The 14,047-nt window shown below is 37.6% G+C and overlaps 1 protein-coding gene across 6 annotated transcripts in view; it reads left to right on the forward strand.

Moving 5' to 3' along the window:
• Nucleotides 1–14,047, forward strand: part of tln2b (talin 2b) — a 102,520-nt gene that overhangs the window by 20,048 nt on the left and 68,425 nt on the right. The window lies entirely within an intron of this gene.

A 14,047-nucleotide genomic window follows, 5' to 3' on the forward strand; every position in this document is an offset into this window, starting at 1 on the left:
TTTTTTTTTTTTTTTTTTTTTTAATATATTTCAGAGTACATTAGCCTAAGGTCAAGCCCTGTTTCACCCCTTTGCGTTGAGCCTGACCCTTACATTGTGTGCATTTACCCCAGGGAGAAGTGTCTCCTAATTATTTTTCTGATGCAAAAAACAAAGAAACAAAAAAATGTGCTTGCAAAAAACGAATTTAAAAAAATCCTCAAAAATGCAAGAAGTTTCTCCATAAATACTTTTACTGGGGCAAAAAACATTCTAATCTATAGTTTGATGTATTTTGGTACATTACACTTTGAATCATTGTCAGTTATTTTTAACAAGCATAAAAAATGGCAAAATGACATCATATTTCTCCATTAAAGTTATTTTATTCTCTCAACAAACATTGTAATGTCTAGTTAGGTTTATTCTGATGTATGGTGCCTGAACTCATTTTTCTCTAATACACTTAAAGTTATTTGTGAGGTCTCTTGCCGACTTGATAACTAGTTTTATAAACCATATATAAGCATATTGATGTCTGTTTTCGTAAAAGGAATCTTTTGCAGCTGATAGCATATCAATGTCCTAAAAGCATATCCCATATTGCAATTGAATCTTTCAAGCACTACTTTCAAGACCTGTGCATTAAGGTTTAGGTGCAAGTGTAACTCTAGGAAATCAGATTTAAAAAATGGCGTCTCGAAGGGACGCAGCAGCCACTCTCTCTCTGTGTGTCTGAAAATTTTTGTTTGTGATTTTGTCTTCATGCGCTGTGATACATCCAGGAGTAGTTATTGAGCCTTCAGCAGTGTGTGGTGGACTGGAGACATCCAGTTGTGTAAAAGGAGCCATATAGACTAAAGGAAGGGCTGCCTGCTGGCTGAGTAAGGACACAGAGGATGTGTGTGCTGTGAAACAGAATCAGACAACCCAGCTGTTACCACTTCAAGTTAACCTGCACAGAGCAACAGTATCATTGCCTTTTTTTGCCTGTGTCTGTCCACTGGATGACGAAAATGTTTACAGCTGCAATTACCCACTTAGCATGAAGAAAGAGACTTTTGCACATTCTGTTTTGTGTTTGAACTCGAGCCCGTCTCCATAGCAACACCTCTGGTTTGGTACTCCAGATGTATTGGCTAGCATCTTTCCATACAGACAGAGGTCGGGGCTCGCTGGGTAGCCTGACTGTTAAGGATTTTTGTCATCTGTACTGGGCCATGAGACGGTGCTGAAAGTAGTGAAAGAACATTGGAAAGTCAATATTTTTGGGCAGCAGATGGCTACCACGGAGAAAATGAATGCAGGTTGATGGAATGACAGTGATCAGCAAGCCATCCTGATTGTTAAGGCCTTCGAGTGCACCTCGAAGATGTGACAGATACCGCTTCACTCCTATCCCAAGTGATGTTTGATCTCTGAACCAGAGAAACGCAATTGCATTTCCGTATTTATTCATATATATACATGAAATGACAAATAAATTGCATCTGTTTATGGATTCAGCCTTAAAAGAACATTCATTTCAACATTGTGTGACAGAAAGCCATGCCCTAAAGCCAAACATTTTTAAATAGTGAGGACATCGTGAAAACTAAACCCATTCAGGCTTTGTTTGCTGAACTACTTCAGCAGCTATTAAACATTGTTCCAAGCACTGACATTGCTGTTTGTAGTAAATTTAATGAAAATGAATTCTGTATAAAGAAGAAATGCAAAATTGCTTTAAATCAACACACCAAGTGCTTGTGGCTATGTGTAAATATAACATTAATTCCTTTTTGTTTCATTTTTATTGTGAAATATATGTGTATAAATCAATGCTAATTGTTATTTTACACCAAAAGTCTATATCCACATGCAAATGTAATGCTGAAAGGTAAACAGGCTTTGCTGGAAAAGTTCATTTTTTGCTTTTCTCCTTTGTTAATTACTGGTAAAGCTGTGGTAAAACACAACACTGAATGTTTCTATCATCTCCAGTGGATCCCCTATCTGTGCTTCTTTTGTTGTCACCCTTTTATAAATCAGATTTGCCTCTACATCCGTAGACCCCCCATGCTAATGAAGTAACACCCAGTGCAGAGACACTGCATTGATTTCATTTCCTGCCTCTCTGCCTGCTCCCTGGGTATCTGGATGGAGATTACATGACAATGTCGTCTAAAAGGGGAGATTAAAGAATCTGTATCCAACTATAGCGTCACCCAGTTGTGTGCTCGGCCTCACAATTAGATGCAGAAGTTGAAAGGAGAGAGAAGGAGAAATGTCAAAAGGATTTGTCAGTACCACAAGCCTTTTTTCATTTTCTACAAACACATGTGGTGAAACTTTTAGTCTTGTTAGCGTAATATGGAGTGTTTTTCTATTACAGTGCGTTTACATACACTGTATAAAAAGAGCCATAACCATTCTTTCTCACTGCCCTACATTAAATCAGACTAAACCTTTACTGTTTTAGATCATTTAAGATTCTCAAACTTATTTCTCTTTCCTAAACGTCCAAAAAATGAGACAGAGAATTTTCTTCAAAGTCACAAGTATACACCCATTTCCTTAGTATGTGATAGCATTGCTTTTCTTTTAAACAGTGCTTGGAGTCTCACAACAAAAAGGTCTCAGGTTCGCCTCTCAGCCTTTTTTGTGTGGAGTTTACATGTTCTCCCTCGTGCATGCATGGGTTTACTCCGGGTACTCTGGTTTCCTCTCACAGACCAAAAACATGCAGGTTAGGTTCACTGGTAACTCTAAATTGTCCCTAGGTGTGAGTGAGAGTGTGAATGGTTGTTTGTCTCGTATGTCTCTCTGTGGCCCTGTGATAGACTTGTGACCTGTCCACGGTGTACCGCTGTAACTGCTGGAGATAGATACCAGCTCCCCTGCGATTCAGAAAGAAAAAAAGCCAATACAAAACCTGGATGGATGCTTTTAAATCGTATGACTTAGCTGAAATGTTTTGGTAATCCTCCACAATCTTCTCACAGTAGTTTGCTGGAATCTTGTCTCGTTCCTCCTCACACACACCTTTTCAGCTCTGCCTGCAAAGTTTCTACAAGATTGAGATCAGGGCTTTGTGATGGCCGCTCCAAGACATTGACTTTGTTGTCCTTTCTTGTCCGCTTAGGGTCATCTGTTAACTTACAAGATGAAAATAACAGCCATTGTATGGATGTGAGGTAAAAAGTTACACAATAAAACCCAAGACCAATGTAGAAAAAGGAGATGGAGAAGAATAAAATTAAAAAATATGAAGTCAGCAAATTGGATTAGACAAAATTAATAGCTTACATCATAAAAACTAAAAGCTTAATCATCAAACATTTACAAATATTTTAATTAGGAATATTATTATTATAATTTAAATGAATTTTACAAGTTGAGTGGCTAGAACACGTAAAAAGCAATTTCATATTAATTATATATTTTTTAGAAAAGTTTCATTACAGTAGTTTTCAGATTCATTATTTTATTGAGAGGTCCAATAGAATAGATTTAAATCTTTTTTCAAAGAAACACTGAAGTAACGTTTTGTTCTTTTGTCTGAAATTTAGATTCTGTCTCTTCAGTGCTGCTGTCCTGTCTGCTCTGATTTCTCAAAGGTTGTAGACTGTGAAGGCCTTTTTTTTTACTTTTCATATCACAAGTGCTAAAGAGATCCTGATCTCATCTCCTTAAAAAACTGTTCTCACGCACATGCTTACTAAGTTACAGAGCTTGGCAAGGGTAGGGTATTGAAAAAAAGAGAGAATGTGTTTCTTTAGTAAACTACACACTCAAACACTGGCGTTAATTCCCCAGCTACAGTAAGAGTAGGACTTGTTTTAATTAAAATTAGGCTGCAGTTTATTGTCTATTTTCTGCTGTTGACGTTTATGATTTAACAAAGATTTGCTTTAAAGGTATTGATCCTGGAAATGGGTCTTTGTCTAACTTTGTTGAAACTACACAACAATCTAGTACTTGTTCTCTAACAGAATCATGTTCGTTAGCAAAACTTTGGACACAGTATTCTACATTAAGAGGACAGATTTCCCAACCTCAGTGTTTATTTTGAGCACTTGCTGTGCTCCGTACCAAATAGCACACAACAAATCTTTAACTTGCAGTACAGTGATTTAAGCAAAACACTCACCAGTGGTCTTCAGTAGCTGAGCAATTTGCTCCTACAAAGGGTCTCTTTGGTCTTTGTTGTGATCATTTCTCTCTGATGTGTTATACAAGGACAACAAAGGAAAATTAGATGCATTCAATTCAGTTTTTCTGCTCATATTACTGACAGACAGCTCATATGTATTATTAAAAATAGTCAGCAGTGACACCAGCATATTTCTAAAAGAATTGAGAAATGGTCACGATGACCACAAAGCATTCTTTAAAAAGACATTTGATTCTATGCTTTTTTTTTCTATGGAGGAGGGCACATAAGTTCTCTCATCAATGGGTCAAATTTATTTATCAAATAAAGTAAAAAGACACTGTCCCGCTGAAGAAAAAACTAAAAAACACTATGTACACAATTAGCCTGAGGTAGTTGCAAATTCTTTGTTTGAAACATTGCTAAATATTAATGCAGCCTAAATAATGGTTTTACACAAAAAAAGGAAAATGAGTTTGAACTATCAATGAGGTACTAATGCCGTAAGACATTTACATACACTCATAATATAAATTTCAGGCTATTAATTCAAACCATTCATTTTTCAGGGTGAAATGACAATAACAGCTTTGATGAATTTTCAAAACAACAATTGGGTGCACTGCACAACTTTAAATTATTGGTGACATGACAAGAAGTACGTTTGGAGGAGTTAAGGTGAGGTTTTCAAATTTTAAAATTTAAATCTGTACTGTTTGTCAAACATTGTGGTGGTAGCATCCTGCCGGGATGCTGGTGCATTGCACAAAGTGGATGGAATTATGAAGGAGAATTACCTCCAGATTCTCTTAACTTCAACTTCAACAGCTAGATGATTGAAATTTGGACACATTTGGGTGTTTTAATATGGCATGATCACAAACACACATCAGAACTGCTTTCTGAATGGATAAACCTGCTAATATTAAGCTGCTGAAATGGTCTGCCCAACCTCAACCTGATTGAAAGTTTGCAGACCATGCTTAAAAGCCAGGTCTATGCCAGAAAACCAACCAACTTAAATTAACTCTTCCACTTCTGCCAAGATAAGTGCACAACTATCCAGCCAGAAATATGCCAGAAACAAAACACCTGTGGTGAAGTGGCAAATTGCTAAAAAACATGTAACCAAATATTAGTGTCTGTGTATGGATATTTTCGAGTCTGTATGTATAACTTTGACCCTGTGTGGTCTAGAGAAAATTGAAAATAATAATTTCAGACTTTTTGTTAAATCTCACTGAAGCTTTATGTCCTATTCTACTCTGAAAAAAGAGTGGGTTTAAATCAATCCCCCTGAATTAACAAGACATACATGCCCCTGATGAGTTTATGTAAACGTCTGACCGAACTTTATTTCAATCAGTTCAGGATTGAGTTTTAGGTTATGTGTGCAAAATGATAATTTGATCATTTTCAGATGTTCTCAACAGATCGAGAGTCTAACTGATTATATGCAGGATGAAATATTATATTTAGGAAAAGATGAATAATAAATACTAATGATATTCAAGGTATGAATTCATTCCAATAATTCAAGTTTTGGAGTATTTTAAGTACTGTAGTTTTCAAATGCAGTTGAATTTAACATAGAATTTGTGGCAGATGAATGCCATGCTCTATTCACTTCAGTGCATTTTCTGTGTTACTGCCAAAAGCTTCTATTAAAAATAAGGATTCTGAACAAGGTGTGGATAGCACGCAGGTGTCGTGTTTAATGGAGATAACAAAACCTTATCAGAGCTCCTCAAAAGGCAGAAGTAATAAGTATTGGAGTTATCAGCTGGCTCGAAGCCCCCACTTTATTAATTAGAAGTGTGTGTCAGAATGAGTTGTGTGCTCCTATGGCAAAACTCACTGAGCCAATTTGTGGATCTTGGGAAGTGTGAGCTCCGTGGTGGATTGCTGAGCTGTACAATATTGCTTACATTGTAACGTACAACAAGGAGCAATATGCGACCCTGAGAATGACCTCTGGTGTGCCGACTGAGCCTGATAACCACAAAATATTTAATTAAAAATGTGTGCATTATTGCATTATGTAATGGGAAAATCTTTTCAGCTAGGTGGACATTTAACTTTCTATGAAAGAAATCAGCATATCATGATACAATGCTATGAGAATGGCCTCAGTAATCCTAAACTTCCAAGTCATTTTGCATTAGTTGTGAAGAAAAAAGTGCCAACGAGGTATTCAAGTGTTTAACTCACAGATAACATAAATGGTATCTGTAATGGTAAATTTTATGAATTTTATGAAACAGTTAATCTATTTTGTTTTACACTCTGGTGTCACAAGCGTTGTAATAGAACAAAGGATTTAATGTGCAGGTTTTCTCATATTTGGAAGTAACTTCTTGTACCACAGTAGCAGCCAATGGGAGTCTCTTTTAAGTGGGATTTGGCTTTGCATGACTAACCCTGGTTGTAAACCACAGATTTAACTGAAAACATAAAGGTGAGGCTGTCATCAGAGCGCACGACCTACTCTATTATTTCTCCTATAAAGAGCGGTTAGAGTTGTCCTCTCAGACGTGAACTTGATACATTTGCAGCAGATGTCTCCAAATGATGGGAATGTAGTCAGTGCTTAGGCAGACATGCTGTATTACTCAGCAAAGTGGAACTCACACCAGGTAATGAAAATCCTCCCCCTTCATTATTCCGGTCAGGTGACGACCATTTAAAGTATTGAACGTTTACACAGCTGTTTCTGCAGTCAGAGTACACCATCTATAGAACATCGCACGTATGATGGCCAGCGTGAACGCTAGCTCAAGTGTTAAGTTAGGCTGCATGAGAACAAAATCTGAGATGTGCTGTTAATAAAAAATATATTGAGATTATTTAACAAATGCTGAATATCGATTAACTAGACAAATAAGATGGATGTGTTGACGCTGCAGCTAGAGTAAAATTTGCTAGGATTCCTCCTTCAAAGATCCGAAACACTCCTGTAGATTACTGACCCAATGCAAAGTGCAGCCTAAAAATGTCTAGTGTGGAATTTATGAATACTTTGGTAAATTATATTGATTTACTACATTAAATCTGTGAAACATGCATTCAGTGAATAGTACAGCTCAAGAACCGTTTCCTTTTTTAAAAATTTATAAATACCAAATTGACAACAACATCAGGATTCTTTGACAAAAAATTAATGCTAATTGTTTAAAATACTCTGCATTGTAACATAAAAGACTGAATGTCTTTGTGTCTGTAAAAATGTGTCAGGCAAAAGGAGAATTTCCCAGCGTGAGTTGTTTCAAGTGCATCAACAAGCCATTTGTTCAGATGAAACCCTTAATATGTCTAAACTCTGCAAACCACTTTACTTCAGCTCTGAGCTTAAAATTATTGCTATCATTTGTTAGTATTTGAATATATTGTTCTCCATGACCCCTCTATGGGAATAGTACTTATTGATGCCAAAGAGCCTTTTCAGTAGGATAATAACCCTTCATCACTGCACAAATGGTAAGAATAGTTTGAAAGACACAAGTTTTGCTGCCAAACATTTCATTAGCTTGTTTTTAAGAGGATAAGCTGTATACATCTTCATGTCATTTTTTACAATTATTCTCTAAAAACTAATTTAAGAGACCAAATGAATACATTAACATTCCTTGAAGGAATGAATATCACCTGCTACCTTTCATGCCAGAGTCTTGGATTAAGATCATCTGATGTTGTACATGTGTTGATCAAACCTTAAAATTAACAATATGCCCAAACTACCACATCAATCTTTAGCTCAATATATGTAAAGTTTACTGAGCTACAGCCATTTTTGTGTTGCCTAATGTTTTTTGGGCTATAGTGGCCATCTTGAGAAGAATTCACACCAAAACCTTGTGAAAGTTTCAATAAATCTATCCTCTAGTTCAGGACATATTTTGCTAACAGATAAAGGAATCTGAAGTTTTAAGCAAAGATCTTGTGGGATACATAGTGCTTGGAGTATGTGTTTCAGATGACTCTCAGCAACTACCACACCAAATTTTAGTCTGGCATCTGTAAAACGGGCTAAATTATAGCCATTTTTGTGTTTGCTAGGGTTGATTAGCTGTGGTGGCCATCTTGACTTGAACTGAGTCCAAATTTTAATCAGTTGTAGAGGTATGTCCAATGACTATTTCTTTAAAGTTTCATTTAATTCAGTCAAGTGGTCCTTGCAATATTTTTCTAACAGACATTTAAAGTTGACACAAAATAGTTAATGGTAAAGTTTTAAATAAAAGGTCTTGGCACTCAAAATGTTCATTGGGGATCAGTCTCAGCTACTACCATACTAAACCTTAGCTTAATATCTGTAGAACTGATTAGGCTATCACCATTTTTGTCATTTTTAAGGACAGTTAATCAGTTGTAGATATACATTTGATGATTATTTGTCAAGATTTGGGGGTTTTTGAGGGCTCTTTTTGTTGTTGTTGTTGTTGTCTTCTGCTTGAGTTTCATTACTGTTTCATTCCTTGTGTTTAAGTTTGATCCCTACGTTTCATATTGCTTTGCTCCTTGTGTTCTCTGTGTCACTACTCTCCGTCCTCAGTAGTTTTTCGGTCAGCCTGCCATGCCCACCTCACCTGTTCCCCATTACCTCTCACCTGTTTGTCATTTTCCACTCATCCTCAGGCCTATAAATTCAGTCTCTTGGCATTCTCTCCTTGTTGCTGGTATCTTCCCACCATCAGGCTCCTGCTCCTAGTGTGTTTCCTTACGATCCCCTGTTTGGTGTTGTTGTAAGTTTCTGTGCTGCCTTTTCTTTTAATAAATCAGTTTTGTTTCTTATGGCTTGCCTGCTGCAATCTGGGTTTGCCACTTTCAAACCTGATATTTTCTGCAAGGTTAATTAAAAATCTTTCAGTGGTTCATAAAATAACTTGAAACATAATCGTCCACCTCTCATTGGCGAAACATAATGAGTTTAGATTACTCATGATAATTATTAATATGTCTAGCTATGTCAGAACTTGCCAACAGTTACTGAAGTAAGAAACTTTTTATTTGGCTCCCTTCACAATTTTCACCTGAGAGATCAAAGTATGAAGGTAAAAAGGATCTTGTTCTGGAGAAATGGCTGAGGGCAAAAAGCAGCAATTTCACACAGGCACTTACGTATATAGTTTGTGTGGCTGGCATCGCTTTCTTGGCATTCGGGGGGGCGGGGGGAACTTTCCTAGAGCCTCTTTAACCTGTTTCACCTTCAGACAAACTGCAGTTTCCTGTTCTTATCTGTCACTCCAAGACTTTCTGGCTTAATGAGTCGTCTAGCTGCAGTGGCTTTGAGCTTGATGATTCACTTTACATTTAGCTGCCAGGGAGAATCAGGCGGTGAGTGAGTGACTGACTGAGCGCAGCGCGTTTGTCTGCATCCACGTTAGTTGTTGTGCATCCAGCAGTCTCTAAGCTCATTACAGTAATCAGGTTAAAGAGAGGGGAACTGGGGAGTGCTTGGCCCATGGCATCTTTTCTTCTGGACTTCCCCAGAGAGAACAAGAACCTCTCACACGAGCTCCGACTGAGCTGGTGGGACGTGGTCCTGCAGATTCCTGCTCCTAATGATTCTCTCCTGCTGCTTCTGTTTGTGTGAAGCCCACACTGGAGTACTCGACTGCACCCATGCTGTCATAATGACCAGCTTGTAATTGTATAAACCTTCTGATGTCCACCTATTCTTCTCTGAGTCTCTGAACCGTTCACTGCGGTTCACACCAACACATTCAGGAAGCAGCAGATCTTCCTTTCGGCAGTTTACTGTGTGTTTTTGCAGAGATTAGGCAAATCAACACTGATGCACAGCTAAAACAACAAATGAATGTTTAATTTAGCTTTTTTTCTGGAAACTAGTGAAACCTACAAAAACACAGTGAAACAGGGAAACAGTAACTCTGTTCAGAGTTATTACTCTTTCTACCTGTGTTGCTTTAGATTTTGTGGTCAAATTAAAGGCCTAGCATTCCTTTAAGGAATGCACATAACCTGCCATCATTCATCTGTTCTATAACAGTTAATAGCAAATTTGATCAGACTTTGTAAATATGCATGATCTCATAAAGTATGTGCAGATGTGAGATCTTGCAGTCTCAGCAACTTACATGCCTAATTTTAGCTCTATGTCTTCAAAATTAAGTTGTTAAATCATTTTTGTGTCGAGTAATTTTTATTAGCTGTGGTCTTGAATCTTGAATTGGGCTGACTCCAAAAGTTAATCAGTTGTCGATGTGCATCCAGAGATTATTCTCTGTGAGTTTCGTTAAAATTCTTTCAGTGTTCATGAAATATTTTTGCTAATGCTTCAGACAAATGAACACACACAGAGACACGAGCAAAAATTGCATTGCCCTTTTGCCTTTAACAGCAGCTATAATAAAAAGCTAACATTGAGTTGTAACAATAGTTGTCCTGTGCATTGTCTTTTTCTGTTTGTGCACTGATTTAATTATGTGCATTCGTTTGTAATATGTGTTCTAAAACTGTTGTTTTTGTTTTTTTCTGCCCCTGCAAAAAACTACAAACCAGTCTTGTAAAAGTGATTCAGGCACAGTTTTCGCTGATTTGTAGTATAGTTCCAGCTTGTTTCTTTAAACACCGGCTTTGTGTTGGAGGCCATTTAAGATGGTTTACTTCCCATCTTAAAAGCCTTTGATGAAAGCCAGAGACTTTCACAAATTTATTGTTTTCTTTTGCAAACTGCACAGGCTTTGAAAAGGCCCGTTTCTCTTCTCCTCAGAGCTGACAGAAGCCACCTGATCGGGGAATTGCCCAAAATCCGGGGTTGCTATGACAACCAGTAGATGTAGAGCATGTAATAAAAGCCTATAAGTCCTTATAAGCATGGATCCATCCTTTACATGAGCTGCAGACGTGCAGTGGAGTTCCTTGTTGTACAATATGAGAAGAATTTCCCCGCTGTGTGTGGGTCAGTGGTTAGTTGGCCAGATGTTTCTGAGGTTGATTGAAACCAGAAATGTTTGTTTGTTGTAATCGGAAACACTTTTAGTTTGTGGATGGAAACCCAGTGAGAAGGTGGGGAGAAGAAATGTCTGCGTTAGTGTTCTTGTTGCAAAAGGAGGATGACTGATTAGACTTTTTTAAAATTTGGGAATGCTTTCCATAATCAAATTAAAGGCCTAGCATTCCTTTAAGGAATTCATGTCACTCGCTGTCTTTCATGCCAGAGATTTAGACTAAAATTGTGACGTGATGAAAGGGGACACAGTTGTAAACCTTTTGGCCAAACTGAGTACATAACATTATGTGCAATCTCATGCAATATTGTGAGATCTCACAAGATCTGTTAGCACTAAATTTAGCTAAATATCTGTAAAATTATTTAAGTTATAGCCTTTTTTGTGTAAGGTAAAGTCAATTAGCTGTGGCCACCAGCTAAAATTGAGTTGATACCAAAAGGTAAGGACTTGTAGGCATGCATTCACTAATTACTTTCTGATAGTTTTACTAAAATCTGTGCAGTTGTTCATAAGATATTTTGCTAACAGACAGGCAGAATTGACTGTGGTACTTTTATGACAATGTTTTAAAACCAGATCATGGAAGATCAGTTAGTGCTGAAAGTATGTGTTGTGGTTGAGTGTCATTTTGTGTTTCCTAAGATTGCTTGACTTTGGCGTCCATCTTGAATGGTGCTGTTTCGAAAAATTAATCAATTGAAGATGTGCATCCAGTGATTATTTTCTGAGAACTTCATTAAACTCCATCCACTAATTCATGAGATATTTTGGCTGCCTTCAGAGATGTGCGATAAAAATGAGCATCTCTTTGCAGAGCTGCAGATGCAGCAACAAAAGTCAACTCTGCTACACTGAGCACTAAATCTTTTTGGGGGAAAAAACACTAACTTTGTCGGGAGGTCTTCTGCAAACAGCCCCTGCTTTAAGAACTTTTCTGAAGTGTATGAAACAGTTTGTTGTATACTTCTTCTCCTGCCAGTTTAAACAATGAATTCTCCTTTGCTTTTGGTTCTTGCTGAGAGAAAAACAAAGCTGCAAGGAATCACAGAATGAGACCGCACTTGGAATGTGGTCCCAAGATATAACACTTGTGTGGGTCTTGCAGAGGTGGCCTTTAGTTTTGATGGTTTACTCCCAGCATTGACCAATCGTTAATCATTTTTGGAGGATGCACTTTATAGAAAGTTAGTTCATTTATTGACTGGAGAGAGAAGTTTCTTGCTCAAGCCTTTTCTGTCTGTGCCTTTTTTTTCCAGTGGTACATCTTCACTGTGCTGCAGGAATCAGTGGCAAGATTTCAGGTTCTCGTTCAGCACAAAATGTGAGGTTTTCTGCAAAAGAAAAAGTATCACTCTCACAAAAAGATATTTTCTTTTTTTTTAGACACTCTGTCAAAGTAAATCAAAGTTGACCCTATCATTCTCCTGCTCTGCTGAATATTCCCATGTACTTGTGACAGGATAGCTCTGAGGCTTTGTAGATAAAACCAGGCTTTTACAGTCGTGTACACAGACGAAGCACGCCTTTATATTGTCAAACCTTTCTCTGATTCCTTGTCTACTTGACATTTGGAAGCAGACTTTTCTGAAATCCCCAAATCTCTGCAGTGTCCCTTACATCCAGATTACAATGAATCTGTGTCCCTGACCCGAGGGCAGAGTGGAGGTTGCTGCTGCTGCTGCTGTCCACCCTTATATGTCCTGGAAAAGGTGGACAGAACAGCAGCCATGGCAACTGGGGGCAGAATTGCTGAGCTGGAAACAATGAGCCAACAACACGGCCTCTCCCTGAACCATGCAACAACAGAGTTTCATCCACTATCAACAGGGGGATCTTATTGTTACACAAGCTACTTTGATGTAGTCTGCAAGGGTTTCCTTTTCTCTATGCTTCCTTAGAATACAGATAATAACAAAAGGTGCGTAAAAGTAGGGGTGGGTGATAGGACGATATTAGATTGTGAAGGATTAGAACGTGTTGACGATCTGCAGAAGCAGAGAAATTGTAGGAATGCCTGTAGGGCACATTTTATCTGTTGTAGCGCCCTATGATTAATGCCATGCAGAAAACACAGACAGAACTGTAATATTAAACATAAGAAAAATGTAAGCTACTGTAAAAGACGCCATGTTGCTGAGTTAGTTAACGTGGATTTTTCCTAACAATCCAAGTGTTTTTCACATTTGACATTCACAATGAACGAGACTATTTTGGAGGCCGCTGGCTACAGCTTACTGAGAGTCCTCTGCAGGCTGCAGAAAATACGACATTTAACACTGAAAGCAAAGTTTAGACCAGAAGAATGTCTGAATTATATCTATAAACCACCATTCATTAAGTTTTGTCAGCACATAATTGACCACAACCACAAGAAAATGTGTGATGGCCTGAATAACAAGTCATTTCTAAACAGAGAGGTGAAAACTAACGTTAGATGACCTATCCACATAACAAAACATCAGCAGAAATGTGTGCGTTTATAAAAGATATATATAAAAAATTTAAACTGTGCCTTTTTAAGGCAAAGCTTTACTCAAAGTAGTCTCTGTCAAGCTGAAAGTTGTCTAGAAAAACTTCTGGTGAAAAAAATAAGTCACTGTGACCAAAATACAGTTTTTTTCCTTATCATCATCATCACTGATTAGGCCAATAAGACATGATTATAATGCAATCATTTCGCACTATAATTTATATATTTACTATGAAATGTGGTATGACTTTTGATTTTATATGTCAAACACAAGCTGATAAAATTGCACAAACTGATTAAAATCTGTTCAGAAATGGCAATTGGCCTAAATGCTCCCTACATTTTATATACACATATATAAATCCAAAAAGCTCCTCACAATGCACAAAGACTGGAAATGAGAAAGGAGGGAGACAGAGCCACAATATAAGATGAAACAACCAAGAGCCTGGAGTGCATCAGGAAGAAAGCCCCCAGTGATGAACTGTT

This window comes from Kryptolebias marmoratus, linkage group LG11, assembly GCF_001649575.2.
Source record: "Kryptolebias marmoratus isolate JLee-2015 linkage group LG11, ASM164957v2, whole genome shotgun sequence".
NCBI lineage: Eukaryota > Metazoa > Chordata > Actinopteri > Cyprinodontiformes > Rivulidae > Kryptolebias > Kryptolebias marmoratus.